Here is a 15,077-nt window from a genome sequence, read left to right as displayed (position 1 = left end):
ATTGAGTTGTATGTGTTCTTTATATATTTGGGATATTAACCTCTTGCCAGATATATGATTTGCAAATAATTTCTCTTGTTCCTTAAGTTGCCTTTTGATTTTGTTGATGGTTTCCTTTGCTGTGCAGATGCTTTTTAGTTTGATGCGGTCCCTCAACCAGGTTACTGTTAAGATGACCACACAGATGGGGTGTGGGGTGATCAACTGGAAGAGAAATCTTTATATGGTGTCATAGGCCCCTTAGGTTGAACACATGTGAGAGTGATGTGAGTCAGCTCAGCTTCAAGGACATATGACCTATGTGGTCTTCCAGGATCCCACACTCAGAAGGGTACTGCCCTTAACTTATACTTTACTATCTCTGTCTTGAAATTCTTAACTTTTGAATAAGGGCCCCACAATTTGATTTGATACTGGGTTGTGCAATTTATATAGCTGGTCCTTGCTTTAGAGGATCAAGGGTTAAATCTGGATATAGAAGGCCAAAGAGGGGGTAGGGCAGGGAGACAGGGTAGAGGGCAGCGAGGCTAGCTCAGTGCCGGAATGAAGGTAGATGAACAGGGTTGATAAGATTAAGGGGTGAGGTTGAATTGCAGAGGGACCCAGGTCAGGGGTCAGGAAGAGAGGCTCCAGGCAGATGGTGGCAGCAGCAAAATTGTACCAGGTGATTGAGGCCAAAGTCTCAGAGCCTTTGCTTCCAAGCCTGACCCTTGCTGGCTCCAGTTCATTATTTTTACTGATTTGGGCTTTTTGCCCCATTCCTCCTATATAGCTCCCCATTTGCTGAAGCAAAGAGTGCCGGGCAAGCAAACGGCCATTTGTGAAGTTATAGCACATGGGTCTGGAAGCTCTGGGGCTGCTTGAGAACCCACGCTCCAGTCTACAAGTGGCACCAGGAAAAGCAGGAGAGCGTGTCAGGCTCCTCTGCCATTGAACTTGTGTCCCAGGTCCTTCATTCCTCTCCAGCTCAGAGATTTGAAAAAAACAACCCACATTTATTTATTTATTTTGAGAGAGAGGCAGGGAGAGAATGAGCTGGGGAGGAGAAGAGAGAGAGAGACAGACAGAGGGAGAGAGAATCCCAAGCAGGCTCTGAGCTGTCAGTGCAGAGCCTGATGCCAGGCTCAAACTCATGAACCGTGAGATCGTGACCTGAGCCAAAACCAAGAGTCAGACGCTTAATTGACTGAACCATCCAGGTGCCCCAGCTTAGAGACTACTTATTAAAAATTTTTTTAATGTTTATTTATTTTTGAGAGAGAGCACGGTGCAAGCAGGGGAGGGGCAGAGAGAGGGAGACCCAGAATCTGAAGCAGGCTCCAGGCTCCAAGCTGTCAGCACAGAGCCCGACACGGGGCTCAAACTCACAAGCCGTGAGATCATGACCTGTGCCGAAGTCAGATGCTTAACCGACTGAGCCATCCAGGCACCCCAAGACTTCTTATTTTTTATTATCATTACTACTTCTACCTCTATTATTGTTTTCCTTTTGCTAAAGATGAAAAGATGATATGTCATCATGCATTATCCACATCAGTACGGGGACGAATGAGGTGCAGGCAGCCAGCTCAGATTAATAGCCAGACTGATAATCAAGATCTTAGAGCCACGATGGGGCTGGGCTCAGGGAGGACAGAAGGAGAAGGGGCTTTGTGGGCCTTGGCTGTGCAGGATCAGCCCCCCCATGCTCCGTGCACCTGGTCTCACCCTTGTCCTCCTGTCCTCTGCCACCAGGATCTGGCAGTTTTGTTTTACAATCGTCAGCCTGAGTGAGCTGTGGGAAGGGGAAACGAGGCAAGAGTTCCTGCTGTGTACTCTCAGGGCAGGGACAAGGGCCTTGCAGTCAGGACATGACATGGGAGACATAGGCCATTGGTCAGCTCCTCTCCATAGTGAGGAGAGGCCCTTTCACACGAGCACGGGAAGGTCTGTGTCTTACTAATGAGTGAATACCTACTGCCACACCCACCTCTCACGGAGGCCCAGGCTCCACTGTGCCAGCGATCCTATGTGCATTGGCCTTACTTAATCCTAGAGATGATTCTGGAAACAGGCATCATCCCAAGGCACAGCTGGTCAGTGGCAGAACCAGGATTTTCACTCAGGTCTCTCTGTCTCCCTAACAGGGAGGTTTTTCCCTATGACAAAGTGGTGTTGAGCCCCATAAGGGGGCAAATGGGCACTGTCCTGTAGAAGAGTCCTGTCTTGAGCCCACTTCAGCAGCATGGGGAGCCCTTCCATGTTGGTTTCTAGAAAGAAGCTTTTGTGTCTACGCTGGGGTGAGTGTCAGCAAAAAGTCCCATTGCACTGGTGAGTATGCTCCTGCTTTTGTTTGTATTTATTAAAAAAAAAATCCTTCGAATATTTGAGTATATCCTTTATTCAAGTTTATCTCTTACCATCTCAATGGCATTATAATGTTTCCTAGGAGGCAGAGCCCAAGTCTGAAAAATTAGCTCTTTTGGGTAAGGGTTAGATGTTCTTGCACCTAAATAGATGCTTAATCTCTGATTTTAAGCCACTGGAATCTGTCCTGGATAAATTCGGATTCCATACATGGGAGGGCACCTTTTCAAGCTCCTGGTCCCCATTCTGGACCAGACAGAGCAGGTAGCTGAAGGGACCCTCAACAGCAGGGGTTTAGCGGTGCTCCACAAGGCACTCCTGGTGGTTCCGTACATGAGAAGGTTCCCCACTGACGCCAGCTGGCTGGAGCCCCACCGCGTTCCCCAGAGGCACGGCGCTGACTTCCCAGTGCACATGATGAATGGTCTGCCCAGTGTGGATGTTCAGGTCTGTTAGCAGGCTACCTTGGCTTTGGATTCAATTCAAGGCTTTTCTAGACTTGGAGGGGCTGATTAGCCAGTGTTTTCCGTAGGCCTCCACAGCTTTGGGGATTTGCGAGCGCTCAGGGCAGAAAAGGTTTCTCTGCCACGGGGCTCTGACACTTGCCAAAAGAAGCAAGGTCTTGGCTATGTTGTGCCTCTTGGGTGTCAGGTTGGCTAATCCCTTTACGGGTTTCCATGCCAAGAACATCTCTGTGAGTGTCGCTAATCCCTGGGTTTTTCTGTTGCTCAGGAAATGGGCCACAATTCAGCTTTTTCCTGGGTTTGCCCTCGGCTGTCATGGACAAGGGCCCAGGATGTTCATTGTCTTCCTCCTCCAGTGGTGTGACCTCCACGGTGCCCCCAGGTCTCACGAGAGACTGTCCAACCTGCCTTGTCCTTGAGAGTCCTTTCCGGCATCCGCATTCTTTACCATTGTGGTTTCCAGCAACATCCTTGAGAGTCCTTCCCAGAATCCGCGTTTTTTAACGTTGTGGTTTCCAGTCACATCCTTGAGAGTCCTTTCCGGTATCTGCGTTCTTTAGCATTGTCGTTTCCAGCCACAACCTGGACACCCCGCTCTGGGTGTCACTCATTGGGAAAACAGTGACCGAAAGACATCGTGCAGACCCTAAGGGATGGTTCCAAGTGCAGATATGAAAGCCCTGGTTCCTGCTCTTGGGGATGTGGTCCTGAGTGGGGAGAGACAGGCCTGTAGACAAGTAAGGGTCACACATGGTCAGATGCGGAGACCGATGTGTGCCCGGGGTACAGAGAAGGGATGGACCACTTTTCCGGGGGTGGGGCAGTGGTTTACCAAAGGCTCCCGAGGGGGTCTTGAAAGAGGTACTGGACCTTGAAAGAGGACCTGGAAGGCCAGTAAATGTGGTGCTGATTGTGTGTGAGAGGAGCTTATGCAGGGGCAGGCAGTTACTACGGGCCGAAGGAGCACTGTCAGCAGCTGGTCCAAAAGTACAGGCAGACAAAAAGTGGAAACAGCTCGAAGTCCACCAGCAGGTGAATGGATAAACCAATAGTGGCCGGTTCATATGATAGAATGCCGCTCACTAATAAAAAGGAACAGACTGATACTGATACCTGCGACACGGATAAGTCTCAGTGACATCGTTCTAGCGAAAGAAGCTGGAAACAAAAGACAAAACACTGTACAATTCCATTTGTAGGAGGTTCTTTTTTTTTTTAATATTTCAACGTTTATTTATTTTTGGGACAGAGAGAGACAGAGCATGAACGGGGGAGGGGCAGAGAGAGAGGGAGACACAGCATCGGAAACAGGCTCCAGGCTCTGAGCCATCAGCCCAGAGCCCGACGCGGGGCTCGAACTCACAGACCGCGAGATCGTGACCTGGCTGAAGTCGGACGCTTAACCGACTGCGCCACCCAGGCGCCCCTGTAGGAGGTTCTAAAAGAGGCCAAAAGATCTGAACCGTGGTTGCCCCTGAGTGGTGGGAGTGGGAGGGGGGACTGGTGAGGAGGGAGTATGAGAGAACTTTCTGGGGCATATCAGGATGTTGTTCCAGGGCTTGCCAGGGGTTTGGGTTACACAGGTGTATGCATTTGTAAGAACTCATTAAATGGTGCATGTGCCAGGCTGAAAAATGGCTCTCCAAGATGACCACATCTTAATCCCCAGAACCTGTGAATGAATAACTTTGTAGCAAAAGGGACGGCACAGATGGGATTAAATTAATGACACTGAGATGGGGGTTTATCCTGGATTATCCAGGTGTGACCACAGAGTCCTCGTGAGAGGGAGGTGGGAGGTCAGAGTTGGAGCTATTTGAGGATGTGGGGAGGAGGCGGTCCCGAGCCAAGGAATGTTCTAGAAGATGAAGATGGCAAGGAAATAGATTGTCTGCTTACAGCCTACAGAAGGAACAAACTGCTTACACCTTGACTTTGGTCCAGTCTCATTTTGGACTTCTAACCCATAGAATTCTGTGCAGGAGAATAAATTTGTGTTGTTTTAAGACACTAAATGTGTGAGGATTTGTTACGACAACAAGAAAACTGATACATACTTCTTGGATTTGTACCTTTTGCTGTATGTTAATTCTGCCTTGAAGAGGGGGAAAAAAAGAACCAAAAACAAATGTGAAAAAGAACCAAAAAGAACCAAAAACAAATGTGAAACTCTAGTTAATAAGGTGCATGCTGAAGTATTTAGAGGACATGTATAGATGTCTACACTTTACCTTGAAATGCATAAAAAGCAAAATGGATAGAGGGAGGGATAGCTATGTGATAAGGCAGAGCTCATAAAACATTAATTGTAGAGTCTGAGTGGCGGATATATGAGCATGTGCTGTAAATTCCCCTCCAACTTTCTGTATGTTTGACAGTTTTCACAGTAAAAGATTGGGGGAAAAGGCAGTCGACTGACCCTCGCTGGAATGTTTAGGAATGGTGAGCAGGTCTGCGCAGCTAGGTTGTTGGGTTTGTGGTGGGAGTAGTTGGTGCAACTGGAGAGGTAGATGAGGGCCGGATGTGGACTTCATCCTGGAGGCATTGAGGAGCCAACAGAATGCTTTAAACAGGGAGTAACAGAAGTGGGTTTGCCTTTTTACCTCTCTGCACAAGTCACACCCTGCTTGAATTTTCTGAACAGCTGTTTACTTGACTTGAAACACAAACCATCTGGAGTGCGGTTAGGAGAGAGCAGTTAGTATTAGTTGAAGGGCTTCCTCCCCCTGTGTCTGCCTCAGTTAGTGAGGGTGGCAAAACTAAAACAGGTACAGATTTGAGAGCTCACAGTCTGTAGCAAAAGGGCAGGCAATTCTAGCCTTATCTTTATGGCTTACTTGTTCTTGGAGGCAAGCAACATGAAGAAATAAAAATAAAATCCTGGTATAGACTGAATCACAGAGGAGTCCATTCAGGAAAATGATGTAGAAAAAGCCCAGGATCAGGAGTCAACCATCAGTTATGACATTTCCTGGCTGTGTGGCCTTGGGCAAATCACCGAAATTCTCTGAGGCTGGTTTCCCATTTGTAAAATGGGGATAACGCCAGTCAGTGCCTCATAGGGTTGCTGTGAGGGCTACCGCAAGTGAGGGAAAGGTATTCGCCAGAAAGTCCTTGATATAGTGCCTGGCGTGTAGTCAGTTTGGAAGAAATGTTCAGTGTTGTACTTACTGTTCACTGGTCCACTTCTCAACAAATAGCATTGCAGTAGGAAGCTTATCTGTACTCGTGGCCTATGCCATTTCTCTAATGTTTTTAAAATGATTATTAAGTGTCTTACTGTAGTCCGGGCTATTCGGAGCTTTAGACCTATATCCTGTTTCCTCATGGGTGTCTTCATTTGCTTATCCCATTGGTACCACAAATTCAACAAAGTCCAAGCAGAACACATCATCCGCACAGGTTTCTTGCCTCCTTTATCATGGGAATGGCACGAGCCGCCCCCCCCCCCATCAACCCAAATGGCCCAGCCAGGCATCTGACAGTCCCACCAGACTGGGACCTCTTTCTTTGGCAGCCCCCGCCCCTGTGCGACTTGTGAGCAGCACGCAGACGCTTGATTTTTCGTCTGCACTCCGGTCCCCCTGCTGTGGGCATTACGGTTCACCTCCCTTCCTGCAGGAGACCCTTCCTGACCTCCCTGATCCCAAACTTGCCTCCTCCAGTCTGTTGGTCTGTGCCATAATGGAGATCTGACCATCCACTGTCCCGTCCAAGTCCTCCAGAGGCCCCCACTGGGATCCAAGGGCTTCCACAGGTTGGCTTCTGTGACCTCTGCAGTGACTGCCACCTGGGACTCCTATCACTCTTGCAATGTCCAGCTGCCTGCAGCTCCCCCCTGCACCCCATATCTTTATGCTGCCTCTGCCTGGAACCATTCTAACCTGTCCCCTATCTTTGCCTGGCTGCCTGTGCCTCTGTGATGCCCCCTTGACCATTTCCATCCCAGGCTGTGCCCCGGCCGGCACTGACCTCCAACGCAGTCATCATTGTCCATGACATTGACTGTCTGTAACCTCTGTCTTTCATCTTTGCAACCCTAGTGTGTAGCTTTGCATCCTTGGCATATTGTAGATATTATATTTGTCTGGTGAATGAAGTTGACTCTAGGATCAAAGGAGAGTAAAAGAAAACTCAGCATGTCAGCTAGGGGCCTGTTAGGAAACAGATGGCATTCTCCCAGGGGGAATGAAAAGACTTTAAAGAAGGGACTATTTTCAAAGGTGAGGCAGGGTTAAGGGAAATCATCAAGGGACAGTGAAGCACCCTGAGGCTAGCAGCAGTTGGAAGCCATTTTTTAAAAAAATGTTTATTTATTTTGAAAGAGAGAGAGAGAGAGAGAGACAGAGAGCATGAGCAGGGGAAGGACAGAGAGAGAGAGGGGAAGAGAGAGAATCCCAAGTAGGCTCTAAGCTGTCAGAGTAGATCCCAAAGTGGGGCTTGAGTCCACCAACTGTGAGATCATGGCCTGAGCTGAAATCCAGAGTCAGATGCTTAACAAACTGAGCCACCCAGGCACCCCAGTTGGAAGCCATGTTCACCCCTAGACCTGAAGGAGGCAGAAGTGGTTCCAGAAAGAGGGAGACTTGTAGGACAGAGCCGCCTGACAAGATCTGTGGCCTTTGGTAGAAGGACACTGCCATGTCAAACTAGGGTCTTGGATGGAGGAAGCCAGGGGACCGAATACCTTGATCTCATTTACCTGTGAGGGCTACCTGCAGACGGAATCCATGGCACGAGGGAGTCCATGAATGCAGTCCATAAAGGCCAGCCTGCCAGGGCACAGGGCAGGGTGGGAAGGGTGGGAAGTACATCTGGAGGATCAAGAAAATAGGCACTTAGGAATCCCGGTCTCCTGTCTACAGACTGGGTCTAGGTCCCTGAGACGGAGCATGGAGGAAGGAAGGCACTCACATCCATAAGAGCACAGTGTTTCCTTTCTTCTTCCGGCTTCACCTTTTTCAACCAGAAAAACCACAGTGGCAAGTGAGGAAGTCTGGAGCCATTCCTAGTCCTGGCACAGTAGTCACCAGGGCTCCTAGAGACAGACACTTGATATCCAGGCTCTCCTGGACATTCCCAGCGAATTCTGTGGAAGCCTTCCTATGGTGAGCTAGCGTTCTCTTCTGAAACCATTAGAACCTGGGGCTAGTTTCTGTAGCTCACAGCAGTCAGGAGTGAGTCCATGTTCTACTGCACGCTCAGCATAAACTTTAAGTACCCCACTTTTATTTTTGACTTCAGGTCTGGCCACATGCTCTGTTAGGAAGGAGGCTCCTAAACCAAGTCTCTAGGGCTGAACCTAATTGGTTGCCTCCTCTTCTATTCTGAGCACCCAAATTCAGCCCATGTGCCTCAGGCGGGCTCAGTTCATGCGCCTTCAGGCAGAAAACATCATGTTCGGAATCATGGACAAGACTAATCAGAAGTAGTTGCAGTCACTCTGTTCCCCCTGCGATCCACTTTTCTTTCCCTGGTAATGGAGTGACAGGAAAGCCTCATTCTATTATGATCAGGCACAGGGAACCAGCATTGTCCCAGGAGTTAGGCTGAGTTGGGTAATGTGTAAGAGCCCCCGCCCTCTGGTAAGGACTGCCGGGAGATGCAAACACACCTGAGCCAGTCCTGACTTCAGGGTTTACGTGCTAGTTGGGGAGGTAGGGGGGGCTACAGAGAACACGCAGGGTGGAAGTGTCGGCTGGGGGCTTCCCGAGCGAGGGAGGGTCGCCTGCTTGCGAAAGGGTTGTAGACGTAGATGGGGGCAAGTGGGGTCAGCGTGATTGCAAATACGAGCTGGGCGCGCAGCGGGGTGGTCCCTCTCCCCCCCCCCCCCCCCCCGCCCCAAACCGCGCCTGATCCCAGGCCCTCCGGAAAGGGTGGGTGCTCCCGGGGCAGCCCTTGGAGGTTCCGTCCTGCAGGGTGCCGCGGGTCAGGACGGGCGGCGGAGGATGGGGCTCGGGGACCGGGTACGGCCTCAGGGGCGGGGGCGTCCTTCAAGGCTACATCCCACCGCGCCCGTCTCCGCTAAGTGCAGAAGCTCTCTTGCTTCCGGGGTCAGAGTAAAAGCCCACCGCGCGTCGGGGCGTTTCCTCTCTCGAGGCCACAGCTCCCTGCTCATTGGCTGTCAAGAGAGTGAACAGCAGGCAGGTTGTCCATTGGCTACGAGAACATGGCCACACCCTCTCTCTAAGCCCCGCCTTCCCACCCCGTGATGGGGAACAGCGCCACCTCGTGTCCGGGTGGCGCGGCTTCGCGGAGTTCAGAAATGCTTCTGTTCCGGTTTTGGTTGCGCTCAGCAAATGTTGAATGCATGCCCACCGTGGGCAGGCACTATGCCAGGGGCTGACTTCCCCTACATGGCAGGGATAGGCTTGTATGTTACTCGGGATAGCACCACCCTTCTAAATTCCTCTCATCTCATCCAAACCACGCGACCCTTTAGGAATTCAGCAATGGAATGAGGAGTTTCTAGCTACGGTGGCATATCATTTCGTTCAGTCCTTACGTCTAGCCTCAGCTTCTTTCACTGCGTTTCCTTTTTCTGGCTTTAAACGTTTTGGGAAGTTGAGGCATCCCTGATGTTGATTTTACTTTTTTCTCCGTGAAAGTGCTGCTCCGCGTATGAATTCATCTCTAAGATTGTGGTTCTCAATTTTGGGGAGTGTGTTTTCAGTTTGCTGAGACTTCTAAGCAACTAGAGTACCTGATTTAGATGTGTCTGCATCCATATCTGTCACAGTAATGGGACACCCTGAATCTTATTTATCATCCAAAATAGGGATTTTAGAACTTCAAGGAGGTGGTCGGTTAGCGTTCCCTCTTGGATTTGGGTCATATCATTTCTGATTTTCAAGTCAGATTATAATCTATAGATTTCTAGCCAGGTCACTTACCACTTCAATGGAATGTGCATTCCTGTTAAGATTTGTTGAAAGAGCTTTGAGTTTGGCAGAACTGTGTCTTCTTTATCTTTCTTAAAATTTTTTTAATGTTTATTTTTGAGACAGAGAGGGAGAGAGAGAGAGAGAGAGGGAGGAAAGGGCAGAGAGAGAAGGAGACACAGAATCCCAAGCAGGCTCCAGGCTCTGAGGTGTCAGCACAGAGCCTGATGTGGGGCTCAAACTCACGAACTGTGAGATCATGACCTGAGCCGAAGTCAGTTGCTTAACTGACTGAGCCACCCAGGCGCTTTGTCCTTCTTTTTAATTGTACAATCTAGCATATAGATAAATACACATTAAACATATAAATATGGTTGTGTGATTAATTATAAAGCAAACTTACATACCTCTAAATCAAGTCATTGCTCAGTGCCCCGAAAGCATCTCCAATATCCTCATAATGACGTGCTCTCCTCTCCCTCACTCCACAAGAGGCATGTGTGCTGACTCTTGTCAAGCCACTTCTTTTCTCCAGACTAGTGTTCTGCTGTCTGTGTGTGTGTGTCCCTAGAGGTTATAGATTGGTTTTGCCTGGTTTGAATTTTGTATAAATAAAATCTCACGGAAGGCATTTTTTTTGTATCTTGCACATTTCGCTCAATTTCATATAGTTGTGGGTTGTTCATTGCTATCTCATTTTCTACTTTGGGAGTTTGCAACAATTTATATCTCCATTTTATCAACACTAGATATGACAGATATTAGGCTTGTTTTCGGTTTGGGAATGTTACGAACAATGTTTCTATAAATGTCTGGTGCTGGTGAATATGTGTACCTGAGTGTATGCCTCAGAATGCAGTGGTGGTCCCATAAGCCATGTATCTCAATTTTTCTAGTTCATGCATGTTTTTCAAGGTAGTTGGTGCCAGTTTACTTTCCTGCCAGCGGTGTGGGAAACTGTTTATTGCCCCACACATCCTCACCAATATTGTCAGACTTTAATATTTTTGCCCAATATGGATGATTATTTTAAGTTATGTTATTGTGGCTTTAATTTACCTCACCCTGAATATTGATAAAGTTGAGCACATTTTGCTTTTGTTTTTGTTAAAAGGTTTAAAAAAATGTTTATTTATTTTTGAGAGAAACACAGCGTGTGAGCAGGGAGGAGCAGAGAGAGAGGGAGACACAGAATCCAAAGCAGGCTCCAGGCTCTGAGCTGTCAGCACAGAGCCTGATGCAGGTCTTGGACCCATGAACTGTGAGATCATGACCTGAGCTGAAGTTGGATGCTTAACTGACTGAGCCACCCAGGCGCCCCAGTTGAGCACATTTTGTAAGCTTATTCATCATTTGGATTTCCTCTTATGTAGTGTGTCTGCTCAAATCTTTGACCATTTTTCAAATTGGGTTGTCTGCCTTATGATTTGTAAGAATTCTTTTTTTTAAAGTTTTTTTTTGTGTGTGGGGGGGAAGGGGTCAAGAGGGAGAGAGAATCCCAAGCAGGCTCCTCACTGTCAGGGCAGAGCCCGATGCGGGGCTCGAACTCACAAACCGTGAGATTATGACATGAGCCAATATCAAGAGTTGGACACTTAACCGACCGAGCCACCCAGATTCCCACCCCCCACTTTTTGAATTTATTTATGTATTTGGAGCGAGAGGAGGACAGAAAGAGAGAGAGGGAAGAATTCTTTATGTTGGGTTAAACCATACGAAATCTCTAGTAGTTGACCATTTTTGACTTACAAAACAGGTGGTTTCATATGGTTCAACTGAACACATTCTGGATACTGGACCTTTGTTAATTATATGTATTGATAAATATTTTATCACACTATATGGCTAATCTTTTTGTTTTCTTCATTTATTTTTTGAGGGTCAGAAGTTTCTAATTTTAATGTAGTTGGATTTTCAGTTTTTCCTCTACATGGCTCATACTTTTTATGTCCTGTTTCAGAAACCCTTCTTGTCTTTCGTGCTGAAGGTGACCAGACTGTGGGGGCTTGGAGCTGTGTTCCCAGGACGTTCTGTTCTGGGGCCTGGGTCACAATGCTTCCACTGTGGGGTAGACAGATTCCTTTGACACCTAAGACTTGGCTGGGTTGGGTGGAGGAGAGAGACCACTCCTGGGGTTCTTCTACCATGGATCCCAATTTTCCAAGAAGAGCTTTCCAGAAGGCTGCTCCCCCACCATTCTTATGAGTGTGGAAGGTCTTCTCAATGAGCCGATCTGTGTGCCACTTGGGGCAGGACTGAGCTAACATCTCCGTGGATGCTCAGGCGGGGTGGGCTGTGACAGGGTGAGTCCAACTCAGGACTGGGATATCTGGTTCCTGAATTGTGTCCCTGGAGCAGATGAGGTGGGACAGGGAAAAAACTGGCTGGAGACAGTAGAGCAGTAGGAAGCACTCTTCCCCCTCTATATCTGGAGTATTGGGAATGTAATAACATGATTCTGACCAATTGGCTCACCAGGAGCAGGTGGCCTAAGGACATGCCTGATAGAGGAGGGGGAAAATGTCATGATTTATTGGATCTTATTCCTCAGTGTCACCAGGGTTGGGCAAGGCAGGGAACTGTCCAACCTGTTTAGTTTCACTTCCACTATTCACAGTGCCTGCCACATGGAGATATTAGCAGATATTTGTTCAAAAGTGCATTCCTAGTTTTCAAAGAATTGTGTGAAAAAAAGTTATTTTTTACTCTTCTAGTTTCATCTGAACAAAACTTTTAGTAGCCACTAGGTGGCGAGGTTAATCACATCTGTGTGGCTTGTAAGGGGGATTTCTGTTTCGGGGATTTGAATTTAAATTGAATCTTGTTTTAATTTTGTTTTTGAACTCAGTCGTTAAGTTTGAAAAGCATACCGTCATAAGAACCAACTGCAAAGTTGAAATAAAGGCCTTGGTGAATTGTTTTCTTCCTCAAGCTAAAGATGGTATGAATTTCTCTTCCATAGTGTTTCTGAATCAGTCCTTTTATGGCTTGGCTGGATGTAAATTCTTTCCATTCTTTATTCAGATAAACGAATGTCAACTCAGTTTGCCCTTCTGCACAGAAGTCTTTTACTGTCAGAATCTGGCAACCTCCTTTGTTTATTGCCTCTGGCAGATCTGAGTCTCTGAGAAAAACCTGGCCCATTTACAAGTCACCTCCACGGCTCTTCCTCAGCCCTCCCCTCACTCCCCCCTCTTCTGCCCCAACAGCCTCACAGAGTCCCGGGATCTTTGGATTTCTCTTCTGCAGGAAATCAGAAGTTACGTCATTCCTGCTTTTTGTTTAAAACAAAACAAAACCCAAAAGCAATTTGTTTATTTGAAAATACAGCTAAGATCAGTTTTGAGGTATTTGGTTTTTATTTTATTTTATTATTTTATTTTATTATTTTATTTTAATTTAGAGAGAGAGAGAGAGAGAGCGCACAAGCAGGGGAGGGGAAGAGAGGGAGAGAGAGAAACTCCCAAGCAGGCTCTGCACTGTCAGTACAGAGCCCAATGCAGGGTCAAACTCACAAACTATGAGATCGGACATGATCCAAGATCAAGAGTCAGATGCTCAACCAACTGAGCCACCCAGACGCCCCTTGAGGTATCGGTTTTGATGGGGAAAATGAGGATATACATCTGGAAATGACTCTGAGACTTTGAGATAGAGATAGGCAAATTACCTCAAATTTATCTCATTATTATTATAGTAAAACTGACTTTTTTTTCCCTGTGAACAGTTCTGTGAGTTTTAATGCATGCACAGATTCATGTAATCAACACCATGATCAGGATAAAGAATAGCACCATCACCCCCAAAACTCCCTTGCACTACACCTTGTTTAGTCACAGTTTCTGTTCCACATTGTGCCTGTACTCAACAATTACAAAAAATATTGTGCCACTTCCTCTGGCCATCATGGTTTCTGATGAGAAACCACAGAAATTTGGATCACTCTTCTTTGTAGGTAATGGGTCACTTTTGTTGGGTTGTTTTCAAGATTTTTCCTTTGTCTTTAGTTTTTAGCAGTTTGATCCTGATATGTCTGTGCTTGCTTCTTGGAGTTTGTTCTGTGTAGGGTTCACTGAGCTCCCCGAATCTTGAGGTTTATGGCTTTCACCAAATTTGAGAAGTTTTCAACCATATTTCTTCACACAAGCAAAAGTCATTCTTCTGGATAGCTTTCATTTACCTCTCCAGATAGTCTTTCCACCTTTCTCTAGCCTTCTGTGTGCCCCAAAGGAGAGTCTCATATTGATCACATCAGTAAGCTCTCGTGTTCTATGACTTCCCACTGGGTTTGGCCAATAGGAAACACTAGCAAGAGATCGGAGGGGGGTACTTTGGGTATTTACTTGCCAGGATTCCTCCCTGAAAGTTCATCTCAGGCTGGCTGTGTCTCTCTGGGAAGGGGACAGCTCAAATCAAGCACCATCTCTGTCAACTTTCTCGGTGTCTGGCTGAAACACAGCAATTGCTTCCTTTCCTCATCTTTCGGGCTGAGAAGTAATGATACCCTCCCTGATCCCCCTAGGTTAAGGACCCCAGTATGGCATGATCACATACAGTTCCCTACAGTTTGCTGGCACCCTTGTACATAGCCCCTTTATCAAACAATTCTCAAATGATCCACTTCGAGTGTGCTGTCCATTTTTTGCATGGACCCTGACAAAAAGAGTGGTTTTTTTGGGACCACAGTTGGCCTGTCACCCCCACCATTCCTAAGGACTCATCACCCTTGAGCAGGCAGCTGTCTCTCATTGTTCCTACAGGTTTTGGTACTTTTCCGAGTTGGGCATCCTGAAGAACAAAGGTCCATTCAATTTTTGCTGATAGGTTTTACATCAATAGATTTGATGAATGACTTTTGCACTAGTCATTATTGCATATTGTTTTGAAATTAACTCAAGCAAAGGAAGTCCTGATATGTACTTTTTATTGTGATTATATCATTCAAACAGAAGGGGGAAGAAAATGTTTATGTGCAATTTTTGTAATCATAATCATAATCATAATGCGTCTACCACCTAGTTTAAGAAGAAACTATGACCACTACTGCAGACCTCTATGCAATTCTCTGTAGACACACTTTCCCCCTCCCCATTCCTGATTCCCCTACCCTGGTTTTCCTCTTATCCATCTCCCTGCTTTCCTTTTTAGTTTTGAGATATGTAGGTATAAATAACACATTCTTTTATTTTGAAGTACTGAGGGGCAAGTACGAAGAAGCTGGGTGTGTCAGGAATGGTCAAGACGGCCATCCCTGCGTGAAGATCAGAGACTGGATTGCCCTCCAGCAAGTCATGGGAACCCTTTCTGACAGAAGTCGGTACAGAGTTAGGAGCAAGTCTAGGGAAATGTAGAAGTCACCAGATCTGAGGCTGCTGCCAGGGCTGTA

Source organism: Lynx canadensis, chromosome A2 (assembly GCF_007474595.2).
Source record: "Lynx canadensis isolate LIC74 chromosome A2, mLynCan4.pri.v2, whole genome shotgun sequence".
Taxonomy (NCBI): Eukaryota; Metazoa; Chordata; class Mammalia; order Carnivora; family Felidae; genus Lynx; species Lynx canadensis.
The sequence above is the reverse complement of the archived record's forward strand: the minus strand, read 5'-3'. Positions refer to the sequence as shown.